Here is a 14,170-nt window from a genome sequence, read left to right as displayed (position 1 = left end):
TGTCAGCTCTACAGGGTGACTAACCCTAACCCACCTGTCTGACAGCTCTACAGGTTGACTAACCCTAACCCACCTGTCTGTCAGCTCTACAGCGTGACTAACCCTAACCCACCTGTCTGTCAGCTCTACAGGGTGACTAACCCTAACCCACCTGTCTGTCAGCTCTACAGGGTGACTAACCCTAACCCACCTGTCTGACAGCTCTACAGGGTGACTAACCCTAACCAACCTGTCTGTCAGCTCTACGGGGTGACTAACCCTAACCCACCTGTCTGTCAGCTCTACAGGGTGACTAACCCTAACCCACCTGTCTGTCAGCTCTACAGGGTGACTAACCCTAACCCACCTGTCTGACAGCTCTACAGGTTGACTAACCCTAACCCACCTGTCTGTCGACTCTACAGGGTGACTAACCCTAACCCACCTGTCTGTCAGCTCTACAGGGTGACTAACCCTAACCCACCTGTCTGTCAGCTCTACAGGGTTACTAACCCTAATCCACCTGTCTGTCAGCTCTACAGGGTGACTAACCCTAACCCACCTGTCTGTCAGCTCTACAGGGTGACTAACCCTAACCCACCTGTCTGTCAGCTCTACAGGGTGACTAACCCTAACCAACCTGTCTGTCAGCTCTACGGGGTGACTAACCCTAACCCACCTGTCTGTCAGCTCTACAGGGTGACTAACCCTAACCCACCTGTCTGTCAGCTCTACAGGGTGACTAACCCTAACCCACCTGTCTGTCAGCTCTACAGGGTGACTAACCCTAACCCACCTGTCTGACAGCTCTACAGGTTGACTAACCCTAACCCACCTGTCTGTCAGCTCTACAGGGTGACTAATCCTAACCCACCTGTCTGTCAGCTCTACAGGGTGACTAACCCTAACCCACCTGTCTGTCAGCTCTACAGGGTGACTAACCCTAACCCACCTGTCTGACAGCTCTACAGGGTGACTAACCCTAACCCACCTGTCTGTCAGCTCTACAGGGTGACTAACCCTAACCCACCTGTCTGTCAGCTCTACAGGGTGACTAACCCTAATCTACCTCTCTGTCAGCTCTACAGGGTGACTAACCCTAACCCACCTGTCTGTCAGCTCTACAGGGTGACTAACCCTAACCCACCTGTCTGTCAGCTCTACAGGGTGACTAACCCTAACCCACCTGTCTGTCAGCTCTACAGGGTGACTAACCCTAACCCACCTGTCTGTCAGCTCTACAGGGTGACTAACCCTAACCCACCTGTCTGTCAGCTCTACAGGGTGACTAACCCTAACCCACCTGTCTGACAGCTCTACAGGTTGACTAATCCTAACCCACCTGTCTGTCAGCTCTACAGGGTGACTAACCCTAACCCACCTGTTTGTCAGCTCTACAGGGTGACTAACCCTAACCCACCTGTCTGTCAGCTCTACAGGGTGACTAACCCTAACCCACCTGTCTGACAGCTCTACAGGGTGACTAACCCTAACCCACCTGTCTGTCAGCTCTACAGGGTGACTAACCCTAACCCACCTGTCTGTCAGCTCTACAGGGTGACTAACCCTAATCCACCTCTCTGTCAGCTCTAAAGGGTGACTAACCCTAACCCACCTGTCTGTCAGCTCTACAGGGTGACTAACCCTAACCCACCTGTCTGTCAGCTCTACAGGGTGACTAACCCTAACCCACCTGTCTGACAGCTCTACAGGGTGACTAACCCTAACCCACCTGTCTGTCAGCTCTACAGGGTGACTAACCCTAACCCACCTGTCTGTCAGCTCTACAGGGTGACTAACCCTAACCCACCTGTCTGACAGCTCTACAGGGTGACTAACCCTAACCCTAACCCACCTGTCTGTCAGCTCTACAGGGTGACTAACCCTAACCCACCTGTCTGTCAGCTCTACAGGGTGACTAACCCTAACCCACCTGTCTGTCAGCTCTACAGGGTGACTAACCCTAACCCACCTGTCTGTCAGCTCTACAGGGTGACTAACCCTAACCCACCTGTCTGTCAGCTCTACAGGGTGACTAACCCTAACCCACCTGTCTGTCAGCTCTACAGGGTGACTAACCCTAACCCACCTGTCTGTCAGCTCTACAGGGTGACTAACCCTAACCCACCTGTCTGTCAGCTCTACAGGGTGACTAACCCTAACCCACCTGTCTGACAGCTCTACAGGGTGACTAACCCTAACCCACCTGTCTGTCAGCTCTACAGGGTGACTAACCCTAACCCACCTGTCTGTCAGCTCTACAGGGTGACTAACCCTAACCCACCTGTCTGACAGCTCTACAGGGTGACTAACCCTAACCCTAACCCACCTGTCTGTCAGCTCTACAGGGTGACTAACCCTAACCCACCTGTCTGTCAGCTCTACAGGGTGACTAACCCTAACCCACCTGTCTGTCAGCTCTACAGGGTGACTAACCCTAACCCACCTGTCTGTCAGCTCTACAGGGTGACTAACCCTAACCCACCTGTCTGTCAGCTCTACAGGGTGACTAACCCTAACCCACCTGTCTGTCAGCTCTACAGGGTGACTAACCCTAACCCACCTGTCTGTCAGCTCTACAGGGTGACTAACCCTAACCCACCTGTCTGTCAGCTCTACAGGGTGACTAACCCTAACCCTAACCCACCTGTCTGTCAGCTCTACAGGGTGACTAACCCTAACCCTAACCCACCTGTCTGTCAGCTCTACAGGGTGACTAACCCTAACCCACCTGTCTGTCAGCTCTACAGGGTGGCTAACCCTAACCCACCTGTCTGTCAGCTCTACAGGGTGACTAACCCTAACCCACCTGTCTGACAGCTCTACAGGGTGACTAACCCTAACCCTAACCCACCTGTCTGTCAGCTCTACAGGGTGACTAACCCTAACCCACCTGTCTGACAGCTCTACAGGGTGACTAACCCTAACCCACCTGTCTTTCAGTTCTACAGGGTGACTAACCCTAACCCACCTGTCTGTCAGCTCTACAGGGTGACTAACCCTAACCAACCTGTCTGTCAGCTCTACAGGGTGACTAACCCTAACCCACCTGTCTGTCAGCTCTACAGGGTGACTAACCCTAACCCACCTGTCTGTCAGCTCTACAGGGTGACTAACCCTAACCCACCTGTCTGTCAGCTCTACAGGGTGACTAACCCTAACCCACCTGTCTGTCAGCTCTACAGGGTGACTAACCCTAACCCTAACACACCTGTCTGACAGTTCAACAGGGTGACTAACCCTAACCCACCTGTCTGACAGTTCTACAGGGTGACTAACCCTAACCCACCTGTCTGTCAGCTCTACAGGGTGACTAACCCTAACCCACCTGTCTGTCAGCTCTACAGGGTGACTAACCCTAACCCACCTGTCTGTCAGCTCTACAGGGTGACTAACCCTAACCCTAACCCACCTGTCTGTCAGCTCTACAGGGTGACTAACCCTAACCCTAACACACCTGTCTGACAGTTCTACAGGGTGACTAACCCTAACCATAACCCACCTGTCTGACAGTTCTACAGGGTGACTAACCCTAACCCACCTGTCTGTCAGCTCTACAGGGTGACTAACCCTAACCCACCTGTCTGACAGCTCTACAGGTTGACTAACCCTAACCCGCCTGTCTGTCAGCTCTACAGGGTGACTAACCCTAACCCACCTGTCTGTCAGCTCTACAGGGTGACTAACCCTAACCCTAACACACCTGTCTGACAGTTCTACAGGGTGACTAACCCTAACCATAACCCACCTGTCTGACAGTTCTACAGGGTGACTAACCCTAACCCACCTGTCTGTCAGCTCTACAGGGTGACTAACCCTAACCCACCTGTCTGACAGCTCTACAGGTTGACTAACCCTAACCCGCCTGTCTGTCAGCTCTACAGGGTGACTAACCCTAACCCACCTGTCTGTCAGCTCTACAGGGTGACTAACCCTAACCCACCTGTCTGTCAGCTCAACAGGGTGACTAACCCTAACCCACCTGTCTGTCAGCTCTACAGGGTTACTAACCCTAATCCACCTGTCTGTCAGCTCTACAGGGTGACTAACCCTAACCCACCTGTCTGTCAGCTCTACAGGGTGACTAACCCTAACCCACCTGTCTGTCAGCTCTACAGGGTGACTAACCCTAACCCACCTGTCTGTCAGCTCTACAGGGTGACTAACCCTAACCCACCTGTCTGTCAGCTCTACAGGGTGACTAACCCTAACCCACCTGTCTGTCAGCTCTACAGGGTGACTAACCCTAACCCACCTGTCTGTCAGCTCTACAGGGTGACTAACCCTAACCCACCTGTCTGTCAGCTCTACAGGGTGACTAACCCTAACCCTAACCCACCTGTCTGACAGCTCTACAGGGTGACTAACCCTAACCATAACCCACCTGTCTGTCAGCTCTACAGGGTGACTAACCCTAACCCACCTGTCTGTCAGCTCTACAGGGTGACTAACCCTAACCCACCTGTCTGACAGCTCTACAGGGTGACTAACCCTAACCCTAACCCACCTGTCTGTCAGCTCTACAGGGTGACTAACCCTAACCCACCTGTCTGTCAGCTCTACAGGGTGACTAACCCTAACCCACCTGTCTGTCAGCTCTACAGGGTGACTAACCCTAACCCACCTGTCTGTCAGCTCTACAGGGTGACTAACCCTAACCCACCTGTCTGTCAGCTCTACAGGGTGACTAACCCTAACCCACCTGTCTGTCAGCTCTACAGGGTGACTAACCCTAACCCACCTGTCTGTCAGCTCTACAGGGTGACTAACCCTAACCCACCTGTCTGTCAGCTCTACAGGGTGACTAACCCTAACCCTAACCCACCTGTCTGTCAGCTCTACAGGGTGACTAACCCTAACCCACCTGTCTGTCAGCTCTACAGGGTGGCTAACCCTAACCCACCTGTCTGTCAGCTCTACAGGGTGACTAACCCTAACCCACCTGTCTGACAGCTCTACAGGGTGACTAACCCTAACCCTAACCCACCTGTCTGTCAGCTCTACAGGGTGACTAACCCTAACCCACCTGTCTGACAGCTCTACAGGGTGACTAACCCTAACCCACCTGTCTTTCAGTTCTACAGGGTGACTAACCCTAACCCACCTGTCTGTCAGCTCTACAGGGTGACTAACCCTAACCAACCTGTCTGTCAGCTCTACAGGGTGACTAACCCTAACCCACCTGTCTGTCAGCTCTACAGGGTGACTAACCCTAACCCACCTGTCTGTCAGCTCTACAGGGTGACTAACCCTAACCCACCTGTCTGTCAGCTCTACAGGGTGACTAACCCTAACCCACCTGTCTGTCAGCTCTACAGGGTGACTAACCCTAACCCTAACACACCTGTCTGACAGTTCTACAGGGTGACTAACCCTAACCATAACCCACCTGTCTGACAGTTCTACAGGGTGACTAACCCTAACCATAACCCACCTGTCTGACAGTTCTACAGGGTGACTAACCCTAACCCACCTGTCTGTCAGCTCTACAGGGTGACTAACCCTAACCCACCTGTCTGTCAGCTCTACAGGGTGACTAGACCTAACCCACCTGTCTGTCAGCTCTACAGGGTGACTAACCCTAACCCTAACCCACCTGTCTGTCAGCTCTACAGGGTGACTAACCCTAACCCTAACACACCTGTCTGACAGTTCTACAGGGTGACTAACCCTAACCATAACCCACCTGTCTGACAGTTCTACAGGGTGACTAACCCTAACCCACCTGTCTGTCAGCTCTACAGGGTGACTAACCCTAACCAACCTGTCTGTCAGCTCTACGGGGTGACTAACCCTAACCCACCTGTCTGTCAGCTCTACAGGGTGACTAACCCTAACCCACCTGTCTGTCAGCTCTACAGGGTGACTAACCCTAACCCACCTGTCTGACAGCTCTACAGGTTGACTAACCCTAACCCACCTGTCTGTCAGCTCTACAGGGTGACTAACCCTAACCCACCTGTCTGTCAGCTCTACAGGGTGACTAACCCTAACCCACCTGTCTGTCAGCTCTACAGGGTTACTAACCCTAATCCACCTGTCTGTCAGCTCTACAGGGTGACTAACCCTACCCACCTGTCTGTCAGCTCTACAGGGTGACTAACCCTAACCCACCTGTCTGTCAGCTCTACAGGGTGACTAACCCTAACCCACCTGTCTGACAGCTCTACAGGTTGACTAACCCTAACCCACCTGTCTGTCAGCTCTACAGGGTGACTAACCCTAACCCACCTGTCTGTCAGCTCTACAGGGTGACTAACCCTAACCCACCTGTCTGTCAGCTCTACAGGGTGACTAACCCTAACCCACCTGTCTGACAGCTCTACAGGGTGACTAACCCTAACCCACCTGTCTGTCAGCTCTACAGGTTGACTAACCCTAACCCACCTGTCTGTCAGCTCTACAGGGTTACTAACCCTAATCCACCTGTCTGTCAGCTCTACAGGGTGACTAACCCTAACCCACCTGTCTGTCAGCTCTACAGGGTGACTAACCCTAACCCACCTGTCTGTCAGCTCTACAGGGTGACTAACCCTAACCCACCTGTCTGTCAGCTCTACAGGGTGACTAACCCTAACCCACCTGTCTGTCAGCTCTACAGGGTGACTAACCCTAACCCACCTGTCTGTCAGCTCTACAGGGTGACTAACCCTAACCCACCTGTCTGTCATCTCTACAGGGTGACTAACCCTAACCCACCTGTCTGTCAGCTCTACAGGGTGACTAACCCTAACCCACCTGTCTGTCAGCTCTACAGGGTGACTAACCCTATCCCACCTGTCTGTCAGCTCTACAGGGTGACTAACCCTAACCCACCTGTCTGACAGCTCTACAGGTTGACTAACCCTAACCCACCTGTCTGTCAGCTCTACAGGGTGACTAACCCTAACCCACCTGTCTGTCAGCTCTACAGGGTGACTAACCCTAACCCACCTGTCTGTCAGCTCTACAGGGTGACTAACCCTAACCCACCTGTCTGACAGCTCTACAGGGTGACTAACCCTAACCCACCTGTCTGTCAGCTCTACAGGGTGACTAACCCTAACCCACCTGTCTGTCAGCTCTACAGGGTGATTAACCCTAATCCACCTCTCTGTCAGCTCTACAGGGTGACTAACCCTAACCCACCTGTCTGTCAGCTCTACAGGGTGACTAACCCTAACCCACCTGTCTGTCAGCTCTACAGGGTGACTAACCCTAACCCACCTGTCTGTCAGCTCTACAGGGTGACTAACCCTAACCCACCTGTCTGTCAGCTCTACAGGGTGACTAACCCTAACCCACCTGTCTGTCAGCTCTACAGGGTGACTAACCCTAACCCACCTGTCTGACAGCTCTACAGGTTGACTAACCCTAACCCACCTGTCTGTCAGCTCTACAGGGTGACTAAACCTAACCCACCTGTCTGTCAGCTCTACAGGGTGACTAACCCTAACCCACCTGTCTGTCAGCTCTACAGGGTGACTAACCCTAACCCACCTGTCTGACAGCTCTACAGGGTGACTAACCCTAACCCACCTGTCTGTCAGCTCTACAGGGTGACTAACCCTAATCCACCTGTCTGTCAGCTCTACAGGGTTACTAACCCTAAACCACCTCTCTGTCAGCTCTACAGGGTGACTAACCCTAACCCACCTGTCTGTCAGCTCTACAGGGTGACTAACCCTAACCCACCTGTCTGTCAGCTCTACAGGGTGACTAACCCTAACCCACCTGTCTGTCAGCTCTACAGGGTGACTAACCCTAACCCACCTGTCTGTCAGCTCTACAGGGTGACTAACCCTAACCCACCTGTCTGTCAGCTCTACAGGGTGACTAACCCTAACCCACCTGTCTGTCAGCTCTACAGGGTGACTAACCCTAACCCACCTGTCTGTCAGCTCTACAGGGTGACTAACCCTAACCCACCTGTCTGTCAGCTCTACAGGGTGACTAACCCTAACCCTAACCCACCTGTCTGTCAGCTCTACAGGGTGACTAACCCTAACCCTAACCCACCTGTCTGTCAGCTCTACAGGGTGACTAACCCTAACCCACCTGTCTGTCAGCTCTACAGGGTGACTAACCCTAACCCACCTGTCTGTCAGCTCTACAGGGTGACTAACCCTAACCCACCTGTCTGACAGCTCTACAGGGTGACTAACCCTAACCCTAACCCACCTGTCTGTCAGCTCTACAGGGTGACTAACCCTAACCCACCTGTCTGACAGCTCTACAGGGTGACTAACCCTAACCCACCTGTCTTTCAGTTCTACAGGGTGACTAACCCTAACCCACCTGTCTGTCAGCTCTACAGGGTGACTAACCCTAACCCACCTGTCTGTCAGCTCTACAGGGTGACTAACCCTAACCCACCTGTCTGTCAGCTCTACAGGGTGACTAACCCTAACCCTAACCCACCTGTCTGTCAGCTCTACAGGGTGACTAACCCTAACCCTAACACACCTGTCTGACAGTTCTACAGGGTGACTAACCCTAACCCCAACCCACCTGTCTGTCAGCTCTACAGGGTGACTAACCCTAACCCACCTGTCTGTCAGCTCTACAGGGTGACTAACCCTAACCCACCTGTCTGTCAGCTCTACAGGGTGACTAACCCTAACCCACCTGTCTGTCAGCTCTACAGGGTGACTAACCCTAACCCACCTGTCTGTCAGCTCTACAGGGTGACTAACCCTAACCCACCTGTCTGTCAGCTCTACAGGGTGACTAACCCTAACCCTAACCCACCTGTCTGACGAGATCCATTGACACCAATTACCGTGGAACATGAACCAATTGGACGACATTATCTATGGTTGTAATGTTTCATCATCATTCTTCATCAGACACTTTCTATGGTCCCATGTACCACTTTTCCAGACCATGTTTTCAGATTTGACATTACTGTACACTCACCGGCCACTTTATTAGGTACACCTATCTAGTACTGGGTAGGACCCCCTTTTGCCTCCACAACAGCCTGAATTATTCACGGTGTTGTACGTTAAGAGATGCCCTTCTGCACACCACTGTTTTAAACAGCTGTTATTTGAGCGTTTTGTGGCCTTTCTGTTATCCTGAATGAGTCTGGACATTCTTCTCTGACCTCTCTCATTAACAAGGTGTTTTGCCCACAGAACTGCCGCTCACTGAATGTGTTTTGTTTATCGCACCATTCTCTGTAAACTCTAGAGATTGTAATGCGTAAAAATCCCAGGAGGGCAGCTGTTATCTGAGAGGCTGGAATCACCATGTGTGGCATCAACAATCATACCACTGTCAAAGTTGCTTAGATTACGTATCTTGCCAGTTCTAATGTTAGGTCGAACAACATCTAAAGCTCTCTACTCTATATAGTCTATATATTTAGTTGCAGGCAGCCACATGTTTCGCTGTTCGAATGTAACCTTCCTTGATGAGCTAAATCAGGTCTGACCTATGTCATTTTGTGTGATAATGTCAGGTTCCACCATGCTTAAATGGTGCAAGCATGGTTTCAGGCCCATCCACAATTTACACCTTGTACCTCCCCCCATACTCTCCTTTCCTTAACCCGATTGAGGAATTTTTCTCCACATGGAGGTGAAAGGTATATGATAGGCGCCCTCACGAACAAGCCACCCTTCTCCAGGCCATGGATGACGCATGCAATGGCATCACGGCAGACCAGTGTCAGGTCTGGATTCGCCTGAAGATTCTTCCCAAGATGTTTAGCTAATGAAAACATCCATTGTGATGTGGATGAGAACCTGTGGCCAAATCCACAAGACAGGGTTGATGGAAATATAGAAGTACAGTAATCAATCCTTTGTTTAGCTTTTTACAGTAAGCCAGGTGAGGAACACTGCAGTGATGTTTTACAGTAAGCCAGGTGAGGAACACTGCAGTGATGTTTTACAGTAAGCCAGGTGAGGAACACTGCAGTGATGTTTTACAGTAAGCCAGGTGAGGAACACTGCAGTGATGTTTTACAGTAAGCCAGGTGAGGAACACTGCAGTGATGTTTTACAGTAAGCCAGGTGAGGAACACTGCAGTGATGTTTTACAGTAAGCCAGGTGAGGAACACTGCAGTGATGTTTTACAGTAAGCCAGGTGAGGAACACTGCAGTGATGTTTTACAGTAAGCCAGGTGAGGAACACTGTAGTGATGTTTTACAGTAAGCCAGGTGAGGAACACTGCAGTGATGTTTTACAGTAAGCCAGGTGAGGAACACTGCAGTGATGTTTTACAGTAAGCCAGGTGAGGAACACTGCAGTGATGTTTTACAGTAAGCTAGGTGAGGAACACTGCAGTGATGTTTTACAGTAAGCCAGGTGGACATTTCTAAGTGACCCCACACTTTTTACAGTGTGTATATTAGAGGGAATATAACCCACTGGGTCTGTGTGGGTGTGTGTATGTGTGTATGTGTGAGTGTGTGTGTGTATCTGTATTTGTGCCTGTCTGAATGTGTGTGTGTGTGTGTGTGTGAGTGTGTGTGTGTATCTGTATTTGTGCCTGTCTGAATGTGTATGTGTGTGTGTGTGTGTGTGTGTGTGTGCGTGTGTGTGTGTCTGTATTTGTGTCTGTCTGAATGTGTGTGTGTGTGTTTGTGGCAGCTGACTGTAAGTCTGTCTGATTCTCTCCCTGCTCATCCAGCCAGCAGCTGGTTCTGTCCTGCCCCCCAGACATTCGCAGACACTGATGCCTGTCTGCTGTCTCACTGAGCTGCCATCTGCTTCCTTAAAAACAACTTCACATTGTGTTTGTGTAAGGATCTCACTAGTTCTCTCTCCAGGAACAGGAGGCAAAGAATTTTAAGTATGTCATCATTAATGCAAAACTAGTTTTGTAACAGACAGGGACAGGGGTAATAACATTATATTATACAGTACAACAGACAGGGACAGGGGTAATAATATTATATTAGACAGTACAACAGACAGGGGTAATAATATTATATTATACAGTACAACAGACAGGGACAGGGGTAATAATATTATATTATACAGTACAACAGACAGGGACAGGGGTATTAATATTATATTAGACAGTACAACAGACAGGGACAGGGGTAATAATATTATATTATACAGTACAACAGACAGGGGTAATAATATTATATTATACAGTACAACAGACAGGGACAGGGGTAATAATATTATATTATACAGTACAACAGACAGGGACAGGGGTAATAATATTATATTATACAGTACAACAGACAGGGGTAATAATATTATATTATACAGTACAACAGACAGGGACAGGGGTAATAATATTATATTAGACAGTACAACAGACAGGGGTAATAATATTATATTATACAGTACAACAGACAGGGACAGGGGTAATAATATTATATTATACAGTACAACAGACAGGGGTAATAACATTATATTATACAGTACAACAGACAGGGGTAATAATATTATATTAGACAGTACAACAGACAGGGACAGGGGTAATACTATTATATTATACAGTACAACAGACAGGGGTAATACTATTATATTATACAGTACAACAGACAGGGGTAATAATATTATATTAGACAGTACAACAGACAGGGACAGGGGTAATAATATTATATTATACAGTACAACAGACAGGGGTAATAATATTATATTATACAGTACAACAGACAGGGACAGGGGTAATAATATTATATTATACAGTACAACAGACAGGGACAGGGGTAATAATATTATATTAGACAGTACAACAGACAGGGACAGGGGTAATAATATTATATTATACAGTACAACAGACAGGGGTAATAATATTATATTATACAGTACAACAGACAGGGACAGGGGTAATAATATTATATTATACAGTACAACAGACAGGGGTAATAATATTATATTATACAGTACAACAGACAGGGACAGGGGTAATAATATTATATTATACAGTACAACAGACAGGGGTAATAATATTATATTATACAGTACAACAGACAGGGACAGGGGTAATAATATTATATTATACAGTACAACAGACAGGGACAGGGGTAATAATATTATATTATACAGTACAACAGACAGGGGTAATAATATTATATTATACAGTACAACAGACAGGGGTAATAATATTATATTATACAGTACAACAGACAGGGGTAATAATATTATATTATACAGTACAACAGACAGGGACAGGGGTAATAATATTATATTATACAGTATAACAGACAGGGGTAATAATATTATATTAAATGTAAATGTAAATGTCAGTTTGCTTTTCAGGAGACAGGAGAAATACACCAAACATAACAGACTGACCCTAGCCACCCGACACATAAACTACTGCAGCATAAATAGTGGAGGCTGAGACAGGAGGGGTCAGGAGACACTGTGGCCCCATTCGATGATATCCCCGGACAGGGCCAACAAGGCATGATATAATGCCACCTACTTTGCCAAAGCACAGCCCCCACACCACCAGAGGGATATTTTCAACCACCAACTTACTACCCTGAGACAAGGCCGAGTATAGCCCACGAAGATCTCCCCCATGCCACTCACCCGAGGGGGGTGCCAACCCGGACAGGAAGATCATGTCAAAAACTCAACCCACTCAAGTGACGCACCCCTCCTAGGGACGGCATGGAAGAGCACCTGTAGGTATGTACGTCTAGGTAGGACCAAAGTCAAGGTTCTCGTCAAGATCCAAGCAGCCGTATTTAGCACTAACTGAATTGTATTTAGTGCTTTATCTGAGAAGCCAGAGAGTAGAGCACTGCAGTTTTTCAATGTAATGTCGATGGAAAAAAGCTGTCCTTGCAACAATCTTGATATGTTCGTCAAAAGAGAGATCAGGGAGCCTCCCGGGTGATGCAGTGGTCTACGGCACTGCATCGCAGCGCTAGCTGTGCCACCAGAAACTCTAGGTTTGTTCCCAGGGAGGTCCTTGGGGCGACGCACAATTGGCCTAGCGTCGTCCAGGTTAGGGAGGGTTTGGCCGGTAAGGATATCTTTGTCTCATCTCGCACCAGCGACTCCTGTGGCGGGCCGGGCGCAGTGCACGCTAACCAAGATAGCCAGGTGCACAGTGTTTCCTCCGACACATTGGTGCGGCTGGCTTCCGGGTTGGAGGTGCGCTGTGTTAAGAAGCAGTGAGCCTTGGGTGCGTTGTGTTTCGGAGGATGCATGGCTTTCGACCATCGTCTCTCCAGAGCCCTTACGGGAGTTGTAGCGATGAGACAAGACAGCAATTACTAACAACAATTGGATACCACGAAAAGGGGGGTAAAAAAAAAGAAAAAAAAGAGAGAGATCAGGATCCAGAGTCCTTCAGTTTTATTTGAGATGACTGTACAACCATCAAGATGAATTTTCTGATCCAACAGAAGATCTCTTTGTTTCTTGGGACCTGGAACTAGCATCTCTGTTTTAAAGTAAAATATTTGCCACCATCCACTTCATTATGTCTGAAATACAGGCTTCCCGGGAGGGCAATATTGGGGCTTCACAATGTTTCATTGAAATGTACAGCTGTGTGTCATCCGCATAGCAGTGAAAGTTAACATTATGTTTCCGAATGACATCACCAAGAGGTAAAATATATAGTGAAAACAATAGAGGTCCTAAAACGGAACCTTGAGGAACACCGAAATTTACCATTGAGTTTTCAGAGGACAAACCATCCACAGAGACAAACTGATATCTTTCCGACAGATAAGATCTAAAACAGGCCAGAACTTGTCCGTGTAGACCAATTTGGATTTCCGAATCTCTCCAAAAGAATGTGGTAATCGATGGTATCAAAAGCATCACTAAGGTCTAGGAGCACGAGGACAGATGCAGAGCCTCGGTCTGACGCCATTTAAAGGTAATTTACCACCTTGACAAGTGCAGTCTCAGTGCTATGATATTATACTAGGAAGCAGGTGTAGTTAGTCAGTTTAATGATATCTGACATGGAATGATACAAAACAAGAGAAGCGTCTGACATGGAAACATAAACAATACTACCTGATGGACAGAGTGCTAGAAAAATGCTAAGTAATGAATGTAGTAATGTAGTTCAGGTGTGACTGATGATAGGGCCCAGATGTGAGTAATCATGGTTGCCAGGTGTGACTGATGATAGGGCCCAGATGTGAGTAATCATGGTTGCCAGGCGTGGGTAATGATGGTTGCCAGGGGAGTGTAATCATGGTTGCTAGGTGTGAGTAATCATGGTTGCTAGGTGTGTGTAATGATGGTTGCCAGGTGTGCTTA

The sequence above is a fragment of the Oncorhynchus kisutch genome, linkage group LG19, assembly GCF_002021735.2.
Source record: "Oncorhynchus kisutch isolate 150728-3 linkage group LG19, Okis_V2, whole genome shotgun sequence".
Lineage (NCBI taxonomy): Eukaryota > Metazoa > Chordata > Actinopteri > Salmoniformes > Salmonidae > Oncorhynchus > Oncorhynchus kisutch.
Note: the sequence above shows the minus strand (reverse complement) of the source record.